We start from the raw sequence: 24,340 nt of genomic DNA, 5'->3' as shown, positions 1-24,340 counted from the left end.
GTGGCATAAATGTTAGGTAAAAAATAGGGCAAGGTTAAGAATAGCATAGGAAATGTAGAAACCAAAGTCTTATATGTATGACCCATGGACAGGAACCAAAGGGTGGAATGTGGGTGGGATGGGGGATTCAGGGCAGAGGGGGAAAAGGGGGGTGGGGAATGGGACAACTGTAATAACATAATCATATTTTAAAAAAGGAAAGATGTGTTTTCTCGGAATTTGTCTATTTGGTCTGTATTTTGATATCTGATGGTTAAAATTGTTGGTGATATTGTCTTGTTACAGTTTGTATGTTAATTTTATCCACAGTCATCTCCTAGGTTACCATGAAGCCCCAAGTATATCACAGCACCTGGATCTTGATGAGGACAAAGCGGAACGTGGGAGCGTGGTCCTGATCATTGGAGGAGAGTAAGAAAAGCATTTACAAGAAGGGTCAGTGAAGGGAAGGGGAGGCCCCCTCCCCCGGGGGAAGGCCCTGGGTAATTGAGCAGCAGACAGGAGGGACGTGATGGGAAGGCTGACACCCATCCCTCCAGAGTGGCATGGCACCCAGGGGCCACTGTGCACAATCAGCACTAGTACTAATGGTGCCTTGTGGACACTTCATCTTGGGCCAAGACCGGTCACCTCTTTCTGTTCTAGTGATAAGGACTGACTCAGGAGGTGTGGGAAGGATGCGCCTTTAAAATAAGATTCCCAAGAGACTACCCTAGGATACAACCTCTTTCCTGAAGGCGCTGTGTAAGGGAATCTGAGAGGCTGTAGAACTGACAGATTCGGGCTTCGGTTGAGTAAAACTGACCCCGTTGCTCGAGGAGAATGTAGGGGTTAAGAACAGCTGACCCGCAGTCAGGCTCCTGGGCTGCCATTAGGACTTGACCTTTGAAAATGCTCCTTAATTTCTCCCAACTTTGTTTTTTTTCAGCTCAGGTGTGTTTTATCCTGTTACCTGCTTCATTCAATAATATACGTAAGTTCCAGTCTCTGCTCCAGGTACAAAGGATAGAGCAGAGAACAATAAACAATATAACATGTTACTGGTCGTGGAGTTCAAGTTTCATTTGTGGGACAACCAAGGGGACTTACTTGTCAAGCAGGAAGTGACTTCACACACTCGGACATTCTGACTCACCCTTAGATGCGCACTGTGGTTGAGTCGGTCGTTTTCATTTTCCAGAAAGGCCGATGTGATGTCTGCAACCTGAGAAGGAAAAACAACGAGGGGAAATGATTCCTTGTGAATATATTCTGCTGGAAATACTTGTAATTCCCAAACTACTTAAAATGCCCAGCAGCAGTAAACTAGATATAATAAAAGCAACAATGAATTAAAGTGAATTTGACCTTGGAGTTACTGTGCGACTCGTGATTTCACAATAAACTGTAGCGGGATGTTCTTGATGACTCTCAAGCCGGAAAGCAATCTAAAAAGGTGTGTGCGTATCGAGAGTGTCACAATCCTTTGGGGGCGTCCATTTGTCACTTTCTCACCTCGTGCCGCTGTGAGAAGTAGGTGATGAATTTCACTTCACCAGACCGCCTGCCACATGCGCTTTTAGCAGAGAATGAATTCCACTAAAGTGGGGTCATCCTTAACATTTTCGCTGAGCCTGCCTCTGCAAAGCACCTCTGGTCAAACTGGGCTAAGTCCTAACATTTAAAGCAAGTTTGAAGTAACTGCTTGTCTTCCAGAGCTAACCATTTTCTAAATTGTCTCTGTGGCAATAAGACAAATAGGCATAGATCATAGTCATTAGAAATCTGTCTCCCACGTATGAAAAGGTGCCAGGCCTGGAGAAAGAGAAAGGTTTTAAAGGCTCTGCAATTAAAATAAACCATTGTATTAGTGACATTACGCCTACACGTCATAGCATGGGTTGTAACCTAAAGCACACTCATCCCACTTATCATATTGGAACACACAGTTGTCTGGATAGGGTCTGACCCCTCCCCCACCTCAGCCTTTCTTTTATTCTATCAGTTGTTTATTCATTCAACAAACAGTTGTGTCCAACCTGTCCTGGGTCTGGAACTTGGGAATAGAAACCACGGGGGCCCCGTCCTCCAGCTTCACAGTATTTGCAGGCCCTGAACATAGATCGAGAGCATGAGAGCAGTGTGCCCGAGGAAGTGCCTAGCACAGTACCTAGGACAGGCAAGGGAGGACTTGATCGATGGGGACATGACTAGGTTGAATCTGGAAGGAGCGGTTAGAATAAAGGTGACAGAAAAATGGAGAAGGTGTTCTGGGGTTTTTTTTCCTCCCAGAAAAATGACTCCTTGCAGAAGCCCAAGGAGATGGAAAACGTGGCATCTTTGAGACCGGAAGCACCTAGCACTGTCTGCCCTGCTGGGAAGGTCAGTGGGGTGTGGCGGTGTCACGTGATGCGGGCTTGCTCTGCACTCGGGTCGACATTATCAGTGGTCAGAGCCACGCTGTGCCCACACACGTTCCAGGTGACTTCGCTGGAGAGAACAGGGGAAGAACCTGGGTCAGGTATAGGAGCCACAGGTTCTGTGCCCAGCTGCCCTGAGTGTCTAGGTGTCCTCGGGAAAATTGTTTATTTATTCACTATCTGCTTGTGTAAGATGAAAATGTTTCACTTTGTGAAACATTTTCACAAATATCAAGTATTACATAGCCTTCAAAACCTTTCAAAATGTTTTCATTTAAAGTTCAAAGTGCACACACGACTTCAACATAAAAGCTTAAAAGAACACTTAAAGGAATCTTATAAATCGATGCATAAAAGACAATCTCACAGAAAATGGGAAAATGTAATTAGCGAATTCAGAGAGGGTGAGCCTACGTGGCTAATAATGACATGGGAAGGTTCTCAACCTCACTAATAATGCGGGAAATTCAAATTAAAACCATCAGAGAATTCCATCCACATTTATCCAATCAGTAATAAATAAACCTTGTAATATTATCAAATGTTGGAAATAATATCAACTAAAGGAAGTTATCTGACATCGTCAGTGGAACGAGCACATCAGCACAGCAACGTTTTGTTGCAGCCGCACAAACCCACAGACGCTTGTGAACTGTGACCTCCAGGCACGCCCTTAAGATCCCTTTGTACAGAATTCCCCTAGGACACATTTACATGACAGTTCCCAAGGGCATTGTCAGCAATAACAAAAAAGTGTTCTGCCCACTCCTCTCTCTGCCATACTATGTCCGCCACGCCCCCACCACCAACCCCGACTGTACCAGTGCAGTCATCTGGGACTGCGGGGTCACCTTCCAATGCTATGCGTTACAACTCACTTTGGATTTCTGTACTACTTTCTCCAAGAATGCATCCTTGCCACAGATGGAGATCCTGGCAGCCGATGGGATGGACACCTGACCCAAACTAGACCAATTAAGTGGGTATTTGGAATTCCAACAGTGACCCAATCTGGGGAGTCTAACATGGAGTCTTCAGAGGGAGCCAGTGAGCCTCGCAAGCTACCGGGTGACTGTGGATGGCCCACCCCATACACGGTCAGGGCAGCACACAGACGTAGAGACAGAGGTGTAGCCATGACAGGCTTACTGGTATAGTTCCTGCTCCAAGCTCCCAGCAGCCAGTCAGCACGCCTGAGTTCTAAAAGATAGCCCTGCCTCCTTTTCATGAGCTCTCATTTCATTGTCAGCAGTGCGCTGCCTTCTGTTACTTGCACATAAGAACCTTGGCCGAGGTTTCCAGGATACATTTTCCCAAATGTTACAATATAAACTCTGGTTACAGAGTTTATAGATAATGGTTATAGTTTCGCACTGTTCTGCGAACCTTCACACAATGTCACATTCTCTCTATGAGAAAAACTGACTCGACTTTCAGGTGGTGACTCTTGCGTGTTTTAAAGAGCGTGCCTGAAATTTGATGAGGACGACCTGTTCTGCTTTTACAATTATTTTTGCTTTCCTTTAAAGCAAGTGCAAATACTTTATTTTTCACTTTATAAATGGCATAAGAGATGCCACTAATGCCTCCAGCTAAACCGTCAGCACACCTCGGGCTGAATCGGGCTCCCTGACTCCACTGCTGTGTTCAAAAGGCCATTAAGAGTGGTATTTAAGATGGTTTAAAAGGGAAAACCAAGAAGCAGAGCCAAATTCATTATAATTCTAGAAGGAACAATCCACCTTTCCTCCTTCAGCTTCATAACTATAAAACTTTAAAAAATTTTTTTTAAAAAGTGTTTAGCCTGGAGATTTTCTTGAACTGCTAATTTCCTCAGAGATTGATCAGCCTTTCCAGCAGGACGGAGCTCCTGGGTGAGTAGTTTCCATTTAGGTAATTGAGCGCGCAAGGACTGCATTCTTCGCGTGCTTTCCAGCTTCTCCTGTTATTCCATCTGCAAAGGCTCTTGTTTTGAGCTGCGTGAAGCCTCTCGTTCCAGCCACTTTCCTGCCTGGTCGCCAGGAGGCAAATGGAATCCTGTAACTTCTTCTGGCGGGAGCTGCCAGGGCTCCGTGCCTCTCCGCAAGCTGAGCACAGAGAGGCGAACTCATTTGAAATGTTTATTACACTGTATGATTTCCATTCATTTCCTGCTCCTGTGAGGTTACCAGGCTGTTTGCCGGAATATGAAGGTACACACAGGGGCCCTCCAGTGATGAAGTAATCTAATATTTTGGGTAAAAACAAAAATTGTCAAAGAGTTTTGCAGTTATGCGCCAGTCAAAAAGAACCTTTACCCTGGGTGCAGAGAACTCTCAGCTCTGGCTGGCAATACCTCTGCAAAATGCAGGGTACGGCAAAGAGATTTCAAAGGACTTGGTAGTCCAGGGACTGTGTGAAGGAAATTTATTTTATGAAAACTAAAAACTGAACCCAAAACAAAAAGCTATTTATTTTATTCACTTAATGTTTTCTGGAGACAGAAATCTATTTATTATGTATACATGTATATCTTTAACACCTCATTACTGGAGGCCTAGATTACATGGACTCTCTAAGCAGTGATGTTGAAACCGGAAAAGTGACCAGAGTTCAGGCTGCCTGTCACTACCAAACCCAATAAACAATGACAGTGATTGGATCTCTATGGGTGCATTATTCAGATGGCTGGTGATCTGAGAGGATGGCAGGTTCATCCCCTAATAGACCATCTTGTCTTTTCTTTCCAGGACAAGGTGTTTACAGCAGGGGATAAACAAGGTGTGGTGAGGGGTTTTGAAGTTCAGGGAGGATTAGGTGAAAGAAACTGCAACATTCCTGTCTTGAGTAGTTAGCTCTTCCCACTGACTGATTGTCATCTGTCACTCCCTGGAACACAAAGGCCGGGATGCCTCCACGCGTCCCCAGGCGGTAATCTCCAGCAGTGTCCCAGGAGGTCGGCTGGTTTCCCTGGAGCCGGGATGGGCCTTATCTATCTGATTAATAGTTTCTAAAACAAAAGCTTTAACATAGGCATTACCTACTAGGCTTACAACTTTTTACTTTAAACTAAAATTTCCTAACTCTTAAGTCCCCTATCAACGTCAGTTAAACATCATTCCAGATCAACTCATTGACCTCCTTCCTTTTATTATACAACACATTAGTTTTTCAGAGCTATGTACACAAAAGCAAAGAAAGTAACACTAAGTAACTTTGCCACACAACCACCTTGCTTGCTAGTAACAGTGAAACTAAAGTAAAATAGATACATGGTTAGGAAAATGCAAGCATTTAACAATAAAGTGCAAAATAATAAAAAGGGAAACTCCCTATTCATTTCCATTTTGGCTTCCCAAAAGTAACACTGTAAGTCATTTTTTAGTATTTTTAATAGCTTATTTTTTGATATATTTTTATTACTAGAAACAGTGGCACCTGAGTGTGCCTAGACTGACAAAAAAAGTACATTAAAAAATAAAGGCAAATGGTACTTTTAAAAATTTAATAATATATCTGTGGCATCTTTTAGTGTTATAAATTATAAACTGTTTTAATTATTATTCTTTGATTATGTACATTAATCAATGTTCAACCAAGTCACCAGTAATTTTTCTGTCTCTATTCTCCCACCTCTACCCTAAAGTCTCCTGTCCATTGCCACACTTTTTTGTTTTTGTGTTTTTTTCTGGGCTGGATTTCAGTACTATTTTCTCAAGCCTGTTTTCCTCACACAAAATAATAATTTGGATGGCATTTTATTTATACTCATATATAATATTGGTGCTTTCAGTGTTAACGGTGAATACTGGTGGATTTATTTATTCTTATCTCATCTTTGAATACATTATTTCTTTTTCTTGCTTTATTACATTATCAAAGACCCCTGGGATAGTGTTGGAAAGAAGTGATGAGCAGCCTCAATGTCGTTGCCAGCTTAAGGGGAAAGAGTTTAATATTTCCACAGCAAATGTAATGTTAGCTGAAGGTCTTTGATAGATATACTTAATTAGATTTAAAAAAGTTTCTTTCTCTTTCCACTTCATTGATTTTTTAATATGAATCTCTATTGAGAACCATATGGTGTTTTTCTTTGTTCTCTTCATTTTAGTGACCTGCATTTATCGATTTTGAATCTTAAACTAATCTTTGCAATATTTCTTGATATAAACCAAATTAACCATGATATATTATCCCTTGTACATAGTATTGAATTTAACTTATAAATTTCTTTAGGACTTTTGCTTACGTTCATGAAAAATCCTAGCCTGCACTTTTTCTTACAATGACCTTGTCAGTTGTACTTATCAAGTTCACAAAAACCTCAAAAATGAAACAGGCAGTCCCATCTCATTCTATTTTGTAAAAGTATTTATACAACATTTGCATTATTCCTTTGTTCAATGTTTGGAAGAATTCTGGAAAGCCATTCTTACCAGGAACTGTTTTTGTGAAAAAACAATGATGAATTTCACATTTAAATTATTTAATATAGGACTATTCATATTTATTATTTCTTCTTTCAGTTTTCTCTTATTTTTCAAGTGATTTGTACATCTCCTGTATCATAATATTTATGGGCATAAAGTAGTGGACAGTGGTGGTCGATTTAATCGTGGCCCCGTTTTTCCTTTCTCTCCTCCTCTGTTGATACATTTGTCTTAGCCTCCTAACTGGGCACAGCCTAATCAGCTGAAATCCAGAAACTTCCAGAAACAGGAGAGACAATCAGGGATTATCATTTTAAGCCACTGACTTTTGAGATGGTTTATTGTATAGTAGTCCATAAAAATGAAACTCCATGATTTGCTTTGTGATACAGTGTGTGTGGTTATATGATACGATTGATTTTCTGCTCTTTTTCTGGATTAGTCTTGCTGATAGGGGACTCAAGACTTGGAAAATTTTAGCTTAAGGTAAAAAGCTTGTAAGTCTAGCAAGTAATGTGCATGTTAAGTTTTTGTTTAAGAAACACCAATCCAAAAGAACCAATGTATGAACCCAATGTTCATAGCAGCACAATTCACAATAGCTAGATGCTGGAAGCAACCTAGATGCCCATCAGTAAATGAATGGATCAAAAAACTATGGTACATTTACACAATGGAATTCTATGCAGCAGGAAGAAAGAAGGAGCTCCTACCCTTTGCCACAGCACAGATGGAGCTGGAAAGCATTATGCTAAGTGAAATAAGCCAGGCAGTGAAAGATAAAATACCATATGATCTCACCTTTAACAGGAACCTAAACAACAAAACAAGCAAAATATAACCAAAGACATTGAAATAGAGAACAGGCTGACAGTGACCAGGGGGGAGAGGGGAGGGAATTTCAGGGGAGAATGGGAAGGGTTCACAGGAACAAACTTAAAGGACACATGGACAAAAACTAGGGTGAGGGTGGTAATGGGAGGGAAGTCGGGAGGGTTGGGAGGGGGGCTGGATTGGGAGTAAAAGGGAGAAAACTGTACTTGAACAATGACTAAAATAAAATTAAAAAGAAAAGAAAGAAACTACAGATAAGGCCCATCCTGTCTCCCCGGGGAAAACAGCTGACCCCCTGGGGACAAGTTGGAGACATCTGGACCTTTTGTGTGACCACTCCACCACCTTAGGGACAGCTAACTGCTGGGGACAGGAATGTTGCAGCTTCTGAATCTCAAAGCCCTCACCACACCTTGTTTGTCCTCCCCCACCCCCTTATAAAAGATCTGGGCAGGAAAGAGAAGGCAAGATGGTTTATTAGGGTATGAACCCACCATCTTCTCAGATTGCTGGGCATCTGAATGAGTGCCCATAAAAGATTCAATCACTGTCATTGGTTATTGGATTTGGTAATGACAGGCAGCCCGGACACCAGTGTCTTTTCTGGTTACGTTGCTAGACATTTAACAACTTTATTGCTTTTTCCAAACATAATTTTTGTATTTTCTGTTTCTTAGGATTTTGCTGTTATATTTGATTGCCTCCCCTCTACTTTCTATTGGGTTTGATTTGCTGTTCTTTTCTAATTCAAATAGGATTCATATTGATCCTCTCACAGTAGAATTTTAAGTGCATGGATGTGAGAAATTTCCTTTCATCTGATGTCTCTTTTGTGTTCTTTTTCTTCACGAACAAATAGGTGTCCTTTCCGCAGACATGTCCTCCACGCTGCCACCCTACTGTTTGTGATCTTTTATTTCCAGCCATCCAACAAATTGTTCGCTTTGCTCTTGTGTGTATCAGTTCTCAGACTTCTATTTAACAATGTGGGTGGATTCTGAGTCTCTCCTGCAGTTCTCCATCTTTCCCTCCGCCTTCTTGATGTGTTACCCGTACTTATCTTAATATCCTGTCTGCAGACTACAATGTCTGAGTCCTCTCTGGACCTGTTTCCTGTTGACTTCTATTTTCCTTTGTCTCCAGTTTGTTGTTCCGTATGATAGCATGTTTCATATTTCTGATTGGGTGATGAACATAATGGGTAAAAATTATAGTGGTGTCTTGGAAAGTGCTTAGTCTTTCTGTTGCAGGATGATAGGCAGAGGTCTAGTGGATGCACTGGTCCCGTTGGAGGTAGGTTTGGTGGGCGTGGTTATCCCAGTCTCCTCCCCCTCTGCCAAGCAGTCTCCTGCTTCAGTGTGATTGGCCAGACCTGGATCATGGGAGTATCCCCAGTTGCAGAAGAGGAAGGAAATCAAACATCTTACAAACTGTGTGGGATCGGGGCTGGACCCATTCCCACTCCAAACTAAATCAAGATTCTCTGGTAAAGGGGAAGGACAGCAGGTATTTTATAGACAGTGAGCCCTGTCTGCCATAAAATCCATAATTAATGCAAGTAATAAATGTTCTTTATAAAGCATTATGATGTGACATTTAGAGGTGACTATTAAATGTTTAAAAGAGAGGATGATTAAGGCTCATAATATCTTGTCATAATACTCTTTGTCACGTTTCAAATAAGTTCCCCAGCATATGGTAGTTTGTGGTGAGTACCATACAAACTGACACTTTATTTTAAGGACTATTTTTAGAGCACTTTTTGGGTTTACAGCAAAACTGAGCAGAAGATGCAGAGATTCCCCATATACTCCCTGCCTTCACACGTGCAGAGCCTCCGCCATCCTTAACATCCCCCAACACTGTGGCACCTTTGTTACAATCGATGAGACTATGATGACACAATGTAATTATCCAGAGCCCATAGTTTATAGGAGGGCTCACTTTTGTGAAACATAATGACATGTACCCACCATTATAGTGTCAAACAGAGTATTTTTCACTGCCCTGAAAGTCCTCTGTGCTCCACTTCTCCCTCCCTCTCCATCCTCTCCCCCACCCACCCTGCAACACTTGGCCGCTGCTGATCTTTTTACTGTCTCCATAGTTTTGCCTGTTCCGGAGTGACACGTACAGAAGTCTCTGCTTACGCACAGGGGATACGTGCCAAGCCCCCCAGGGGATGTCTGAAACCACAGATATGACTGAACCCTGTATATACTGTGTTTCTTTTTTCTTATACATATACACACAACTTTATGGCTTCTCTTAGGCATATCCAAACTGCCAGCATCACTACTCCTGAGCTTTCTGGCCATTACTAAGTGAAATAATGGCAACTTGAACACAAGCCCCGTGGTAGGCGCCCTGATGCTCGGTCTGATCCCCGAGATGGCTACTAATGCGTGTTAGGTGGATGACTAATGCCTGAGGGTTGTATGACGTGAACACGCGGACAGAGGGATGACTCATGCCCTGGGCAGGACAGAGTGGGTTGGTTAAAGATTTCATGAGGATGCTCAGAATGATGTGCAATTTAAAACTGATGAGTTGTTTATATGCGGCATTTTTCACTTAATATCTTCAGACCACATTTGACCTCAGGCCACCGAAACCACAGGAAGTGAAACCACAGATGAGGGGTGTTTACTGTAGTTGGAATCGTACACTATGTGGCCTTTCGGATTGGCTTCTCTCACTTAATACTATACACTTACAGTTTCTACACAGGTTTTTCTGTTTTGATGGCTCGTGTCTTTTTAGTGCTGAATAATATTCCAACCTCTGGATGTATCCTCCTTGGTTTTGACAGAATGGATACAACGCGGGGAAACACTTACATATTCATTTATTATGTAACAGAGAACATGATATGCAGGACAAGGTCTGGAAGTATCGTACGAGCTTCTGTCCTGGTGGGCTTGGGGTCCGCTATCTTGCTGGCACATGTGTGCATTCACTAACCTGGGAGTTCTCCAAACCCTGTCTGTAGTGAAGAGTTTTTATGGATGGAGGCTTCATCATGTAGGCATGATCAGGTTTTTTAAAACATGTATTTATTGATTTTAGGGAGAGAGGAGGAAGATGGGAAAAAAAAGAGAGAAACATTGATCAGCTGCACACCGACCCACTACCTAGGCATGTGCCCTGAACGGGAATTGAACCCACAGTCCTCCAGTGTGTATGGGACAACACTCCAACCCCATGAGCCAGGTTGGCATGATCATTTACTAACTTAATCTCCAGCGCCCCTGCCTTCTCCAAAGGATGGGAGCTGGGGCCGAACGTTCTGGCCTTCTCATCACAGCCTGCTCTTTTCAGTGACCGGCCCCCATGCAGAAGCCATCCAGGAGCCCAGCCAGAGACGCTCCAATAACGCGAGGTATTCCAAGGGGTTCAGGAGCTCTGCATCAGGACCTGGGGGCCGAAGACCGACTATTTAAACCAAAGATGCTCCGAACGCCTCCATCATGTGGGAAATTACAGAGGCTTTAGGTGCTCTGGACAGGGGCCATGGAGAAAGACCAAAATATGTCTTTTTTATGATACCACAACATCACAACTGCATGTTGGGGATGTGAAAGGCTTGTTCTGTTGGTTATAGAATTTGAGAACCCCACCTCCACACAACCTTTTTTTATTACACTTTTTAAACTTGCAAAGGTGTCTTAGTCCAGCCCTGGCAGGTGTGACTTGGATTGAATGCCTACATTTCTCCCTGTGTTTTGAAAGCATTCTGAATTGGTTGTGATTCCCTGTACCTCCACAGGATACCAGAGTAGAGTCCCATTCAGATCACATTCCTGGTTTTAAGAGGCTATTTCTTCTAAAAAATCAGTTTGCCTTATTTCGGTGGCTATTTTCATTAAGATTTAAAAAAACCTTCCATGTTTTATAAGAGCCCAAGATAACTGCTAAATTGAAAAGAAATTTCTAGAGCTAGAAATGAATTCTTTCGAAAGCAGAAATGTACTTTTACCATCCTAGGTGCTCAGGAGAGGAAATATTTTTCCATAAAACTGAGAGATGTGAGGAGGAGATTGGTTTCCAACGGAAAGCTTTCAAGCCGTTTTGATACAGTGGAGAAAGGAGAGAAAATGGTGAGGTATGTTGGCCAAACCAGCAAGAACCAAAATGTTAAAGAAAAAAAACCTATACTAGAATTTTAACTAGAAGGTCTTTTAGCATATTCAAAAATAAAATTCCACAAAGGGCAATAAATAAAATATTACTGTTGTGAGCATAGCTATGAGCCGTAACAGAACACACACACAAGGAAAACTAGCATATATATAAGGCACTTGAGATCCATAAAACATATGAAGATTTTTCTCTAATATAAACAAATGTTTGTGTATCAGAACATGTATATCTGTTGCATCCAGTGAAAATTTAACAGTAAAAGCCCTAAGGATCTATAACTTAATTTTAAATATTGAAGCATGCTTTAAATAGTCTTTTTATACTTTGAGCATTATGTTTACATTAGAATAAGAAGAAACACACCCTTATTATATCCACCTTGAAACAGCAGAGAAGACAACGTCTTATCTATGAAATTCAGACAAGATTAGGTCTTTCCCTGGCAATGAATCTCTTTGATTTGGTTGCAAAGAGAGCAACCACCCTTGGCATAGGCAAGAAAAATACTCTGTGGTACTCTACAAAGCACCCTTGTTCTTCATGAAGGTTTAATGCCATTATTGTAAAGGACGTCTTTTATTTTGAGAACCCCATTTTTTCTTAGTTAAAACCACTGTGTGACTATATTTGCTTTGAGTTGAGCTACTTTCAATCTCAGTGCACACCCCCACACCACCCATTACGATCCAGGGAAACATATTTCTATTCCTTTGCATAGTCGTCTGTCTCTATGTTGATAAATCTCAATTCTTTCCAGTAGTCACTCCTAGGTGGTTTGCAGCCTTTATTCCCCTTTCTTCCTTTCACAGTCTTTCTGAATTAGATTTGATATTCTTATTCTCTCCTTCTGGTTTGCCACAAGCAGTGATTAAACATTGAGTGTAGATTTTACTACATTTCTTTCTAGCAATTATTCCACATTATAATTAGTATGCAATGGTTAATTTATGAGTTCACGAACGATCTTTTAGAGATTATATGTGGAGTCCTTTGCTTAATATACTTTTTTTTTATTTGAGAGAGGAGGGGGAAAAAACGAGAAACATTGATTTGTGGTTCCACTTACTTAGGCATCTATTAGCTGATTCTTGTATGCGCCCTGGCCAGGGATCAAACAACTGCCTTCATGTATTGGGACAATGCTCTCCCCAACTGAGGGGTCCAGCCAGGGCAGTACACGTTGTTTTAGGGCATGTCATTTGCAAGCTATGTATGAACTTAAGGGAAAATATGATTTTATATGGCAGTTGATAAATTCATTTACATTACCCTTTGGATAATATAAGTATAGACTAACCAAAAATTCGAACATAATGTTTTTTCTTCTTTGTTAATAAAAGGGCATTAAGGTGGGAGAGGAAGGTTAAATTATTTTCATGTGAGATGAATAGACATTATCTCTCATTTTCGATCATATCAAATTCCACTACGGACAAATATCTCTAATTCTATCATATGGAGATGAAGTGTCTTATAGTTATAAATAACATGTCAGTAAATTTCATTTTTAAATGAATACACATTTTTTTTTTGCCTAACACTCCTCAGTAGTACTTAAACTGGGAATTAAAATACCAACTTTCATATGAAATGTTCAGCAAAGCATTAACAATTCTGAGCATCCATCATGTGGAAATATGTCAGAAATAAGAACATAAAAACACAACGTGATGCTGAGACAGGGGGCCCTGGATCCAGACACACCAGGGGTGGATTGTACCTGCACTACTGGAACCTCCTTGGTCTAGTTAGTACCCAACGTGGAGACTCCGCAAGTTCACCTTTAAAGTGAATGCGATAATACGTACATCAGTGGGCTGATGTGAGGATGAAATGGGACCTCCCAGTGCCTGTGTGACCTGAGTGAGCTCTAAATAAATGTCAGGTATGATTATTAACGCGAGTGTTCTGATTATTGATAGGTCAGTCCCTTGATACATTTCATTATCACTTTCTCACTTCTTTTTTTTGTTCTTACTTCTGTCTTATTGGAACTATAGTTGTTGGGTCAGCTTTTAAAAGAAAGGATTTCTAAGTTCATCACCCAGCCCTAATTAGAGAGGGAGGATGCAGAAAGGCCAACGCGTTTCAGCTTCTCCAACATTCACGGGGCCACAGGTTTTTAAATTATAGTGCTATGACTGCACGCAAACCTGAACTTTTCTACTCAGAGAGAGATGCAAGTGGAAAAGGAACTCACCTTCAAATACCCAGTGGAAGGCTGTCCATGGGTTCTGGTAGGAATGCAAAGAGTAGACACGCTCATGCTGACAAACAGGGGCGCTATCATCTTTGAGGGTCCTGCCGACCAGTTAAGTGCTCTGAAGTGTGCATTTAAGGCTGGTCTTGCCCATGTAAAGATGAACTAAAAAACTCATACTAATACTCTATCTTTTCAATATTTTTTACTTTGAACAACAATTAAATAACAAATCAGAACACTGCGACAGATCCAGAGACAAATCATGGAGGAGAGGAAAAAAACCATGCTACATCAGTACCTTAAAGACAGACTTCCTTTTTGGAAAAGAGACTCCCGTGTGTTTATTCATTTTGCACAAACCCCATCGGCTATGGAGCCAGCCCTGTCTGACCACGTGTGTGCCCAACACAATTACAGAGGGTGGCTTCTCGTCACTGCTTCATAGACAATTCATGCTACACAAGTTGTGAGTGTAGCTTCGATTCCATGTTAGCTGAGTACTAAGAAGTCAAGCTGGTGGTTCACTAGAAAATACCCTAAAGTTTGGCACCTTTCACTTTATTTACTCGGTTTTTTTAACCTCTGTGGTGCATTCATTTGAATCTCTCCCCATGCCACAGCACATGACAATAGTCATCAAAATATGCCGCCCCTTATTTTCTTAGTTTTTGTCATTGAGCAAGGAAATGCCGTGGGATCCAGGAGGGAACTGAACCACAGACTCGGCCTTCCTCCCAGCTTTAGCCCACGCCTGCGCTCTAGAAAAGGCCCTAAGCAGGCAGGACGCTCCGTGAGTACCAGAGCAGAAAGCAGACAGCCCCCACCTAGCACCAACCATTGTGCATCATTCATGCATTTGTGTGGATATGCAATGTGTTTGTCCAGATTCCAAGAGCTCATTCAATCCCAGGTTGATCTTCTTCCCCTGCCTATCTCTTCTGGCCAAATTAACCCCCAGCCCAAGCTCCCTGCATTCCTGAATCTGCAGACTCAAATCTGCAGATACTTGTTCCAAGGCCCACACGCATCTAAATCCCCCTAAACGCCAAAGCTGGCTCTCTGACTCAGGCTCAACATTGCTTGGAATTGCTACAGTTCTGTCCTGATGCCTGTCTGAGGTTGGCTTTGCCCTTGGGACTCAGGAAACAATCCAGCCCTAAGGCCAGGGGTGAATTTAGGCATCACCAGCCTCTAAGCTGAACCACAGATGGGGAAATGAGGTGCTGGACCTTGTGAGGCTGAAATGAATTTGGGCAAGCAGAAGGATGGAAGCTGTTAAGGGGCTCTCTTGGTAATTTATTCTCTGTGTCATTCAATCACTCAAGTGTTTGCTGGGTGACTACAATGTAAATTCTAGGAACTTAGGGAGTGGCGAGGAGATAAAACCCCCAAGAGTCTTCGTGGGACTTACAGTTGAACACTAGGAGACATACATTCAAACTGAAGACACAACCCATGGTGTGCCTTTGTCTTTAAACCTTTGCTTTCTACTCCATACATGGGGGCCACAGTGAACATAATACATAAATAAATAAATAATAAATAAATAAATAAATAAAACTAACAAACAGCAGCCCCCCAGGGTTGAGACATACAAAGCTGATTCTGTTCCTTCTTCCTTGGAGGACCTCCTTTGAAAAGAATAGATTTAAGTAGCAATTTTAAGACAAGATTTGTGTCATGAATCCATTCTGGGGAATTGTTAAAAAAAAAAAAAAGAAGAAGGCTGAAGGAATGGATATGCTTTCAGTAGCATTTAAAAGGAGCCAGGGCAGCATCCTCAACGGAAAAAAACAAAAATCTCTCGTCACCGTCACCGGTGATTATTCCAGCCTCTCGGTACGCAGGCCCCGGGGTTGGCAGAGCCCCTCATCACGCAGGGGTCAGTAGGAGCAGTGCAGGCCTTTTCAGTGCCTTTGTGGGGGGCCTTTGTGTGCCGGAAAGATTATTCAGAAGACAACCTTTCTAAAAAGCATTAATCATTAATTATTAAAACGCCAACTCCAAAACCCTAATTTATCTTTAAACTTTAACGTCAGGTTATGAATCTAATTATTCTATTTATAAATCAACAGACTCTTGGCAAAGAGTTTTTAAGGCAGCCCCAGGGTAACTACTTGGTCTCATTTACAAATTTAGATACATTCCATTCCTTGAAAGGATTCTAACTACATGTACAAGTGTAGGGTCTCTGATTTTAAGGACTGTTTTCTAATTGACCAGAAAAAAGAAAAGTCTCCAACACTATGGTAAATTTTCAAAGTAATGAGTTAAATATAAATATTATGATATTAACTTCTCAGAAACATTGATTCACAGCCCAAGTCAAGCTTTTGCCACAAGGAAACAGGCTTTTAAGCAATTCAAAGAGTTCACCTTAATAGCATTTTATAACAGGAAAAGTGATTAAAATATCATTTTACACTAGATTTTTAAATTCTCGGGAAGGAGACATAGCTAGCCTGGATAAACCACGATTAAAAGTCTTGAGGCATCTCACAAGGTAGGAAGTCAGCCGAGGTGTTCTTGGAAGAGGTTCTTAAGCTAATTAATGTCTGTCGGAAAATTGTTCAAGTGTTTTTTATCATGTGCGTTGATAATGATGTCCCAGAAGCGGTTTCTGGTCACATCACGCCTCAGAGTTCTGCCTCAGCTCTGGAGAGGATCGTTTCTCTGTCTCAGGGCAGTGGGTCTTAAATTAGCATGCATGTTCCAGGATCCCAGTAAATTTCTACTTAGAATTCCAACCAAGTAAATCACCCAATTAAATGTGTTTTCATTTGAATTACTCTATCAGAGCATAGTATCTTTGGTGTTACAAATATTTAACATGTTAAATTGCACAACGTCCTTAACACAGAAATGCAAATATTATCCATTGGATTCCCCTAAGTGTGTTCAGAGAAGATTAGATCTTCCCAGGGTTAAAAGATGCTTATGAACTAGAGGCACACAAATCCCAATGATTGAAGTTACTTATTGACCAGCGATCTCAGCTGAGTTTGAGGTCTGGGGCTTTCTATGCATAGAAATTTTTTTTCCCATAACACCTACTAAGTCCCTTTTTATAGTCATGATGGCCAAGTCTTTAAGAAAGGGTCACTGTTCTGGCCCAGGGAGTACTTATCTCCAAATTTAAAAATTAGCATTATCTATTTCTCCCATCTACCAGTAATAATTTTCTGTCTAGCTGTGATGACATACTGGCATTCCAATAACTCCTTCACATCTGAAGTTGTCCTGTTGAACCCTTTCTGAATTTGATGGAGTTTTTTCACTGGTTAATTTGGCAACATATGATGTACAGCAGAGATGCAGGTGTGGTGGTAGTCATGGCTGTGTCCTCATGGCAGGAGTGACAACAGCGTCACCCAACCCAGTGGGCTCCTCAGTGGGTCTGATCCTGCAGTAATTCCTGCCAACTGCTTTCTTTGGCTCCTAATCATTTTTCAAGACTGGTTCTCTGTCTGGATGTTTCCTAAAAGCCTCCCAATAGTACCGTAGTTCCCCCTTATCTGTGGTTTCACTCTCCACGGTTTCAGTCACCCACTGTCAGCCGGAGTCGGAAAATGCTCAATGGAACATTCTAGAACTAAACAATTTCTAAGTTGTAAATTGCTTGCCATCCTGAGCAGCATGATGAAATCTCCCGTCCAGGAGGTGAATCACAGAGGGATGTCCCTCTTTGTCTCATGTGTCCGTGCCGTGTGTCACTGGGTAGCCATCTTGGTTATCAATCAGATCGATCATCAAAGCGGGACACCGCACTCACATAACTTTATCACAGAACGTTGTTATAATGCCTCCATATTACTATGGTTGCTGTTAATCTCTTGTCGTGTCTAACTTACAAATTAAATGTTACCATAGGCAGGTACGTACAGGAGGGAACACAGCTTGTACAGCGTTCGGTACTATGTGGAGTTCTAGGCATCCACTTCGGGTCCCGTAGACTGTTTCCCACAGAGAAGGGGGAGCCCTGTGTTACCTCTATGCTAAACCGTTTGCAGCCAAGAACACTGACACGTAAAAGTTTGCTTGCGGTAGAAAAGCGTCACAAAAACTTAATAGACAACAGCTGAGTTTAGTGTTCAGTGACGTAATAACAGCTTGTACCCAGGTATTTTTTTAAATCACACTCTAACTTAAATGCTACTTGAAAGCATTTTATACTAAATAGTTAATCTGGTGCTTTCCTGAAGATATATATATCTATATATATATCTATCTATATATATATAGATATATATATGCAAAATCTGGAAAATGTATAGCAAGTCATCAAAGTTTCTTAACATTTATGTGATGGAATTACAAATGCCTTTTTCTGCTTGTGTGTATTTTTCAATTTTCTAAAACAAAATTTACTGCTTAGGTCATTTTTAATGATTTTAAAATATATTTGTAGGAAATATGTTTGTAGGAAATGGTATGTAACTTGAATATTACTATTGCTTTGTAATCAAATGCTTATGTGTCAACATTATCAATAAAATCTCTTGGGGACAATACCCAAATGATAGACACACTACCTAGGATAATTTAATTGGCATTTCAAGGGCAACCATGGAAACCCATGTGTATTAAACTTAAGGAAACATGCCCAAAAACCACAAGAGTGAAAAATAATAGACTTCCAGCCAAGAAGGAAGTGTACATAGACACACTGTGCCTCCTTGTACAACCAAAAGTAAGACAACAAATTTAAAAACAAAAACAACCAGAACTGACAGAGAACAGAACTGTGTGGAAGTCTGACAAACAAGGAGTTAAAGAAGAAACATTTATCCAGACCTGTAGGAGGGGCGGAGATGGGCAGCTGGGGAGAGGGTCCATGGCGAGATGAAGGCTGGTGGACCAGGTGAGGCTATAGCTTGCAGACTCAGTGGTCCCACATTTGTGTGCAGATAAACTGGGAGGAACAACTGGGGAACAAAACAGACCACACAACCCAGGATTCCAGCGTGAGGAAACAAAGCCTCAAACCACCAATTGAAAACACCTGTGGGGGTTGAGACGTCAGCGGGAGAAACTCCCAGCCTCACAGGAGAGTTTGTTGGAGAAATCCACAGGGTCCTAGAATGTACACAAACCCACCCACCTGGGAATCAGCACCAGAAGGGCCCAATTTGATTGTGGGTAGTGGGGGAAGTTACTGGAAACTGGCAGACAGTGGAGCAAACAATATCATTCCCTCTCAGACCCCTTCCCCACAGACAGCATCACAACACAGCGACGTGGGTTGCCCCACTCTGGAGAACACCTAAGGCTACGCCCCTTTCTAGTAATAGTCATGCTGAGACAAAAAAAATGGCCAAATGAAAGAACAGATCAAAGCTCCAGAAAAAATATAACTAAGCCACGAGGAGATAGCCAACCTATCTGATGCACAGTTCAAAACACTGGTAATCAGGATGCTCACAGAATTGGTTGAATATGGTTGCAAATTACAGGAAAAAGTGAAGGCTATGAAAAGTGAAATAAAGGAAAATGCACAAGGGACCAACAGTGATGGGAAGGAAACTGGGACTCAAATCAATGGTTTGGAGCAGAAAGGAGAAATAAACATTCGACCAGAACAGAATGAAGAAACAAGAATTCAAAAAAATGAGGAGAGACTTAGGAACCTCCAGGACAACTTTAAATGTTCCAACATCTGAATCATTGGGGTGTCAGAAGAAGAAGAGCAAGAAATTGAAAACTTATTTGAAAACATAATGAAGGAGAATTTTCCCTATGTGGCAAAGGAAATAGACTTTTAGGAAGTCCAGGAAGCTCAGAGAGTCCCAAAGAAGCTGGACCCAAGGAAGCACACACCAAGGTACATCATAATTACTTTACCTGAGATTAAAGATAAGGAGAGAGTCTAAAAAGCAGCAAGAGAAAAGGAGAGAGTTGCCTACAAAGGAGTTCCCATAAGATTATCAGCTGATTTCTCCAAAGAACCCTTATAGGCAAGAAGGGACTGGAAAGAAGTATTCAAAGTCATGAAAGACAAGGACCTACATCCCAGATTGCTCTATCCAGCAAAGCTCTCATTTAGAATGGAAGGGCAGATAAAGTCCTTCCCAGATAAGGTCAACTTAAAGGAGTTTATCATCACCAAGCCCTTATTATATGAAATGTTAAAGGGACTTATCTAAGAAAAAGAAGATAAAAAATATGAACAGTAAAATGACAACAAACTCACAGACATTAACAACCAAACCTAAAAAAAATAAAACCTAAGCAAACAACTAGAACAGGAAGAGAATCACAGACATGGAGGTCATATGGAGGGTTATCAGTGGGGAGATGGAGGAAGGGGAATGGGGGAAAAGGTACAGGGAACAAGAAGTATAAATGGTAGGTACAAAACAGACAAGGGGAGGTTAAGAATAGTATAGGAAATATAGAAGCCAAAGAACTTATATGTATGACCCATGGACAAGAACTACAGGGGGGAATGTGGTTGGGATGAGGGGTGGAGGGCAGAGGGGAGTAAAGGGGGGCAATGGGACAACTGAAATAGCATAATCAATAAAATATATTTAAAAATAAAATAAAATAAGAAATTACCTTGTTCCATTATTTCAAGCGATCTCAAATTTGCTCTGTGCTTTTAGATAGCAATAATCTTATTTCTTCATTATTTATATGTATTTATAAAAACTATTAGAAATAGCACTCTATATGAAAAGTAGTACTTATTTTAACCTGCATTTCATTACTCAACTAACCTTTAAGCTCCTGGTCCATTGTTACCACCTGAGTATAAATTCTTGGGAATGTAATTCGAGAAGTGAATGTTGGAGAGGAAAGCAGACTGATACACAGGGGCACGGATAAACCAAGTGTGAGTGGTGACGCTGTGAAATATTTCAGGAAAAGGACCCTGCCAAGCACTGAAAGTTAAAAAATTTCCTCTAAGCAGTGTTTTAGCGGCACCCCATATGTTCTGATGTCAAATATTATCATTTAGTTTAACACCTTTTCTGATTTCAGTTATAATTCCTTGTTGGACTCACGGGTTATGTAGAAGTGTCCAGCTTCATTTTGTTAAGTGTGTGATTTCAGACAGCTGAACAAATTGAAAAAACCTCACATTAACAGAAAAATGAAATATCGTTTTTCCCAGAAATAATTGGGATCTTCGTGTAATTCTATTTGACACTCCAAGGAGCTTTAACACAACATCTCACAGAATAACTGTCTAATTCATATGCAATAATAGAAGAAACAAAACTAACCAGCATTCCTGTACTTATTTGTAACTGTCAATGTTGCGTTTCTGGTTTAAAACAGGAGCCTCTGGGCCTTATCCCCCCAACAGCGGAGTTGTCCGGACCCCTGCCATCTGCTCCCAGCTCTGGGACTGGCCGAGTGGGCCTCCCCTGCGGTGGGCGAGAGGACGAGAACAGTGCCGAGTTTCTATCCCCACATGGAACAAACTCTAACGGTGCAGTGTTTGGGGGCACCCGGGCAACGGGGAGACACACGCGCAGGCAAAGCGGTGTGGAGACCGGGGCGCCGCCCCAGACCTTGTAGTTTACACCTTAGGGAGCAGCCTGTGCAAATGACCCTTCCCTGGGGGCCCTCCTGCTCCCTAGAGGACCTGCACTCTTGGGAGAACGGGCCGAGGCACACTGGGGTTGGCGGGGTGGGGGCGGGTACTCAGGCAGCCAAGGTTCCGATGCCGGGTAGGGTGTGAGAATCCTGAGTGAGGAGCTTTCCCCAGAAGCCAGGGGCCTGGGAACAGACCCAGTCCTGGGTGTCGTCGCCTCGTGACTGATCCTGTTTGCACACTGGACAGAGACCAGTTTAGCAGGGATTAAGGTTGCAGACTTTTAAGCCAGGAATTTGTACACGCGATATTTTAAGAATTTGTAACACGAAAGAAGTGCTAACAAATCAGAATAAAAGGTCAGTTTTGTGATGCCTCTTCAGAATCCAGAACTTAGTAATGGTATTTCAGGAACATTTTAGATTTACTAAAAAAAATAATACCCATGTAGGAGTTCCCATATACCCTACACAAATGTTCCTATTATTACCCAGTGTGCCACATTAGTTATAATTAATGAATCAACATAAATATATTCTTATTATCTGAAGTCCATGCTTTTTCAGATTTTCTTAGCTTTTCACTCATTTTTCCCCCAGAATTCCACGCAGGACAGCACATATCACTTCGCCATCATGTCTCCAAGATCCTCATTTGATTAAGCCTTAAGATGGAATCAAAAATATTTCACTTACTTGAAAGTGGATGGCCTTGAGATTCCGTCCTTGCTGAAAGCTATGATGTTACCTACTGCTGGGGCCACTTGTGAGGACAGGGGGGCCTCAGCTTGATGATGACCTTGACTGTGTGACTCTCAAGGTGCCTGTGGGCAGCCGAGGGAAGCAGCACTCCAAAAGTGCCCTTAAGTCTCGTGCTCAAGTCACACACACAACGTGGGAGCGGCAGGTGTACAAAGAAAACAGCAGGAATGACTTTCTCTCATGACACTTGGTTTTCCCAGCATATTCTACCTTCATGCGGGGCTGCAAGAAAACTTTTATCGCACTCAAAATCAAGCAGTTGTAAGTCAGCAATGTTGGTGCAGCTGGACTCAGCAGAGGAATGTATTTGTCTAAAGCATATGCTTTTAGTGTCATCGTTGGCTGTCTGAAATACTTGGAATAAGAACCATTTCCGGTGACACGCTGTGGGAATTGCACATTGCGTAATAAGTTGCAAAGAACACGCTGTCTGTACAAAAGATAAGCGTGTGTGTGTACATGCTGTTTTTCCTCCGAGTGGCCGTAGGTCGAGCTGATCCTGATTCTGCATAAACATTCAAAGGGTTGTGGGTCCCTGCTAGGATTTGCTGTACGCAATAGGCACAGGTGAAAAGAGCATCAGTGTAACTTGACAAACCCAGAGCCGGTCTTGTGGGACCATTTGGTTAGAAGAAGAGTGAATGTGAAATCGCTTGCATATCAGGACTACCTCTGATTGATAACAGGTGCCTTTGAGGGTATGAGGCGTATTAAGCATTTATATATATACAGATACAAATACACACACTTTGTGTGCATGTGGGTGTCTGCCTTCTCTCTCTGTAGTTCTACTGTTGTGTGTGCACTAACAACTGTTTGTGGGGCACCTCGCTGTGCCAGGCACTGTGCTCCGAGTGTCATGTGGGTGATCTCATCTAACTTCCCACCAGCCCTCAGGGCAGGTGTCCCCATCTCCCTTTCACTGAAGTCAAAGGAATGAAGTACATTGTTTGCCCTATCAGATCGAGAATTTGCCAGGGGCTTGATCAAAGCCCACATCCAGTTAACTGAGTGTCCAGGCTTTTACCAAACAGGCGGTGGAAGGCTTCTCGACCTGGGGTCCAGACGCCGAAACTTTCCAGGGCTGGCACGAACACAGGTAGGCGTATGGAATCAATGCGCAGGTCCTGGACTCTTCACAGCAGCGAGTGCTCTCCTAAAAGTGAGCTGCCCGAGAAAGCATGGGCTCTTGAGGCTCCTTGAAGGTTCTCCTCCCCCACCCCCTTGCCAACAGCACTCACCCACTCCTCTGCGAGTATAAAAACACACTCGCAGCCATTCCAGACCTCTTGGCTCTGCGCGCAGCTGGTTTCTTCTTTTAGTTGTTTACATGGATGGTGGCTGATGGCTTTACCAGGCACCGTTCGGTTCTTTCTCACGTTGCGGGGCAAGAGTTCCTAACGGAGCATGGGTAGGTTTCCTAGCTTCTTTGGAGTGTTTAAAGCCTTTGGCTCTTACGCTCTCTGTGCTTCCATTCTTCTCTTTCTTTTCCTTGCCCTCACAGAAAGTAAAAAGAGGAAAATACGTACATACACACATACATACATGGACACATACATACATACTGCACGCTGCATGGGATTTGGATCCTAACAAAGCTGCGGACCATTTCCCTCCCCCAAATGGGGAAGGTACCGTGGTGGTGGGGGGCACTGGCTCCCGACCTGGTCAGCTCAGCCTGGGCTGCAGTGTTTCCACACTGAATCACACCCAGGTTTTTAAAATCTTTTTAGCAACTCTAAAAGCCTTTTACAAACTGTGGCCTATAGGTGGGTAATTTTTCTTTTTTTTAATCCTCATCTGAGGATGTTTATTGATTTTAGAGAGAAAAGAAGGGTGAGAGAGAGAGAGAGAGAGAGAATCGTTAATGTGATGTGAAAGAGAAACATTGATGAGCTGCTTCCTGTATGTACCCCCGCCGGGGATCAAACCCACAACCTAGGTACGCGCCCTAACTAGGGATAGAATCGGCAACTTTTGGTGCACAAGACAACACTCCAACCAACGGAGCAACCCAGCCAAGACACCACCAATCATCCCTGAAAGGC

General features: G+C 42.1%; 1 long non-coding RNA gene across 1 annotated transcript; it reads right to left on the bottom strand.

Annotated features, from left to right (window-relative positions):
* Positions 1 to 6,076: 6,076 nt before the first annotated feature.
* On the bottom strand, positions 6,077 to 9,951 carry LOC118499980. The gene is made up of 2 exons (XR_004902498.1): positions 8,254 to 9,951; positions 6,077 to 7,251 (listed from the first exon to the last, which is right to left on the bottom strand). It is a non-coding gene; the product is annotated as an uncharacterized LOC118499980 (long non-coding RNA).
* Between the last annotated feature and the right edge of the window lie 14,389 nt (positions 9,952 to 24,340).

This window comes from Phyllostomus discolor, chromosome 4 (assembly GCF_004126475.2).
Source record: "Phyllostomus discolor isolate MPI-MPIP mPhyDis1 chromosome 4, mPhyDis1.pri.v3, whole genome shotgun sequence".
NCBI classification, from domain to species: Eukaryota; Metazoa; Chordata; class Mammalia; order Chiroptera; family Phyllostomidae; genus Phyllostomus; species Phyllostomus discolor.
Note: the sequence above shows the minus strand (reverse complement) of the source record. Positions and strands in the feature narration are given on the sequence as shown.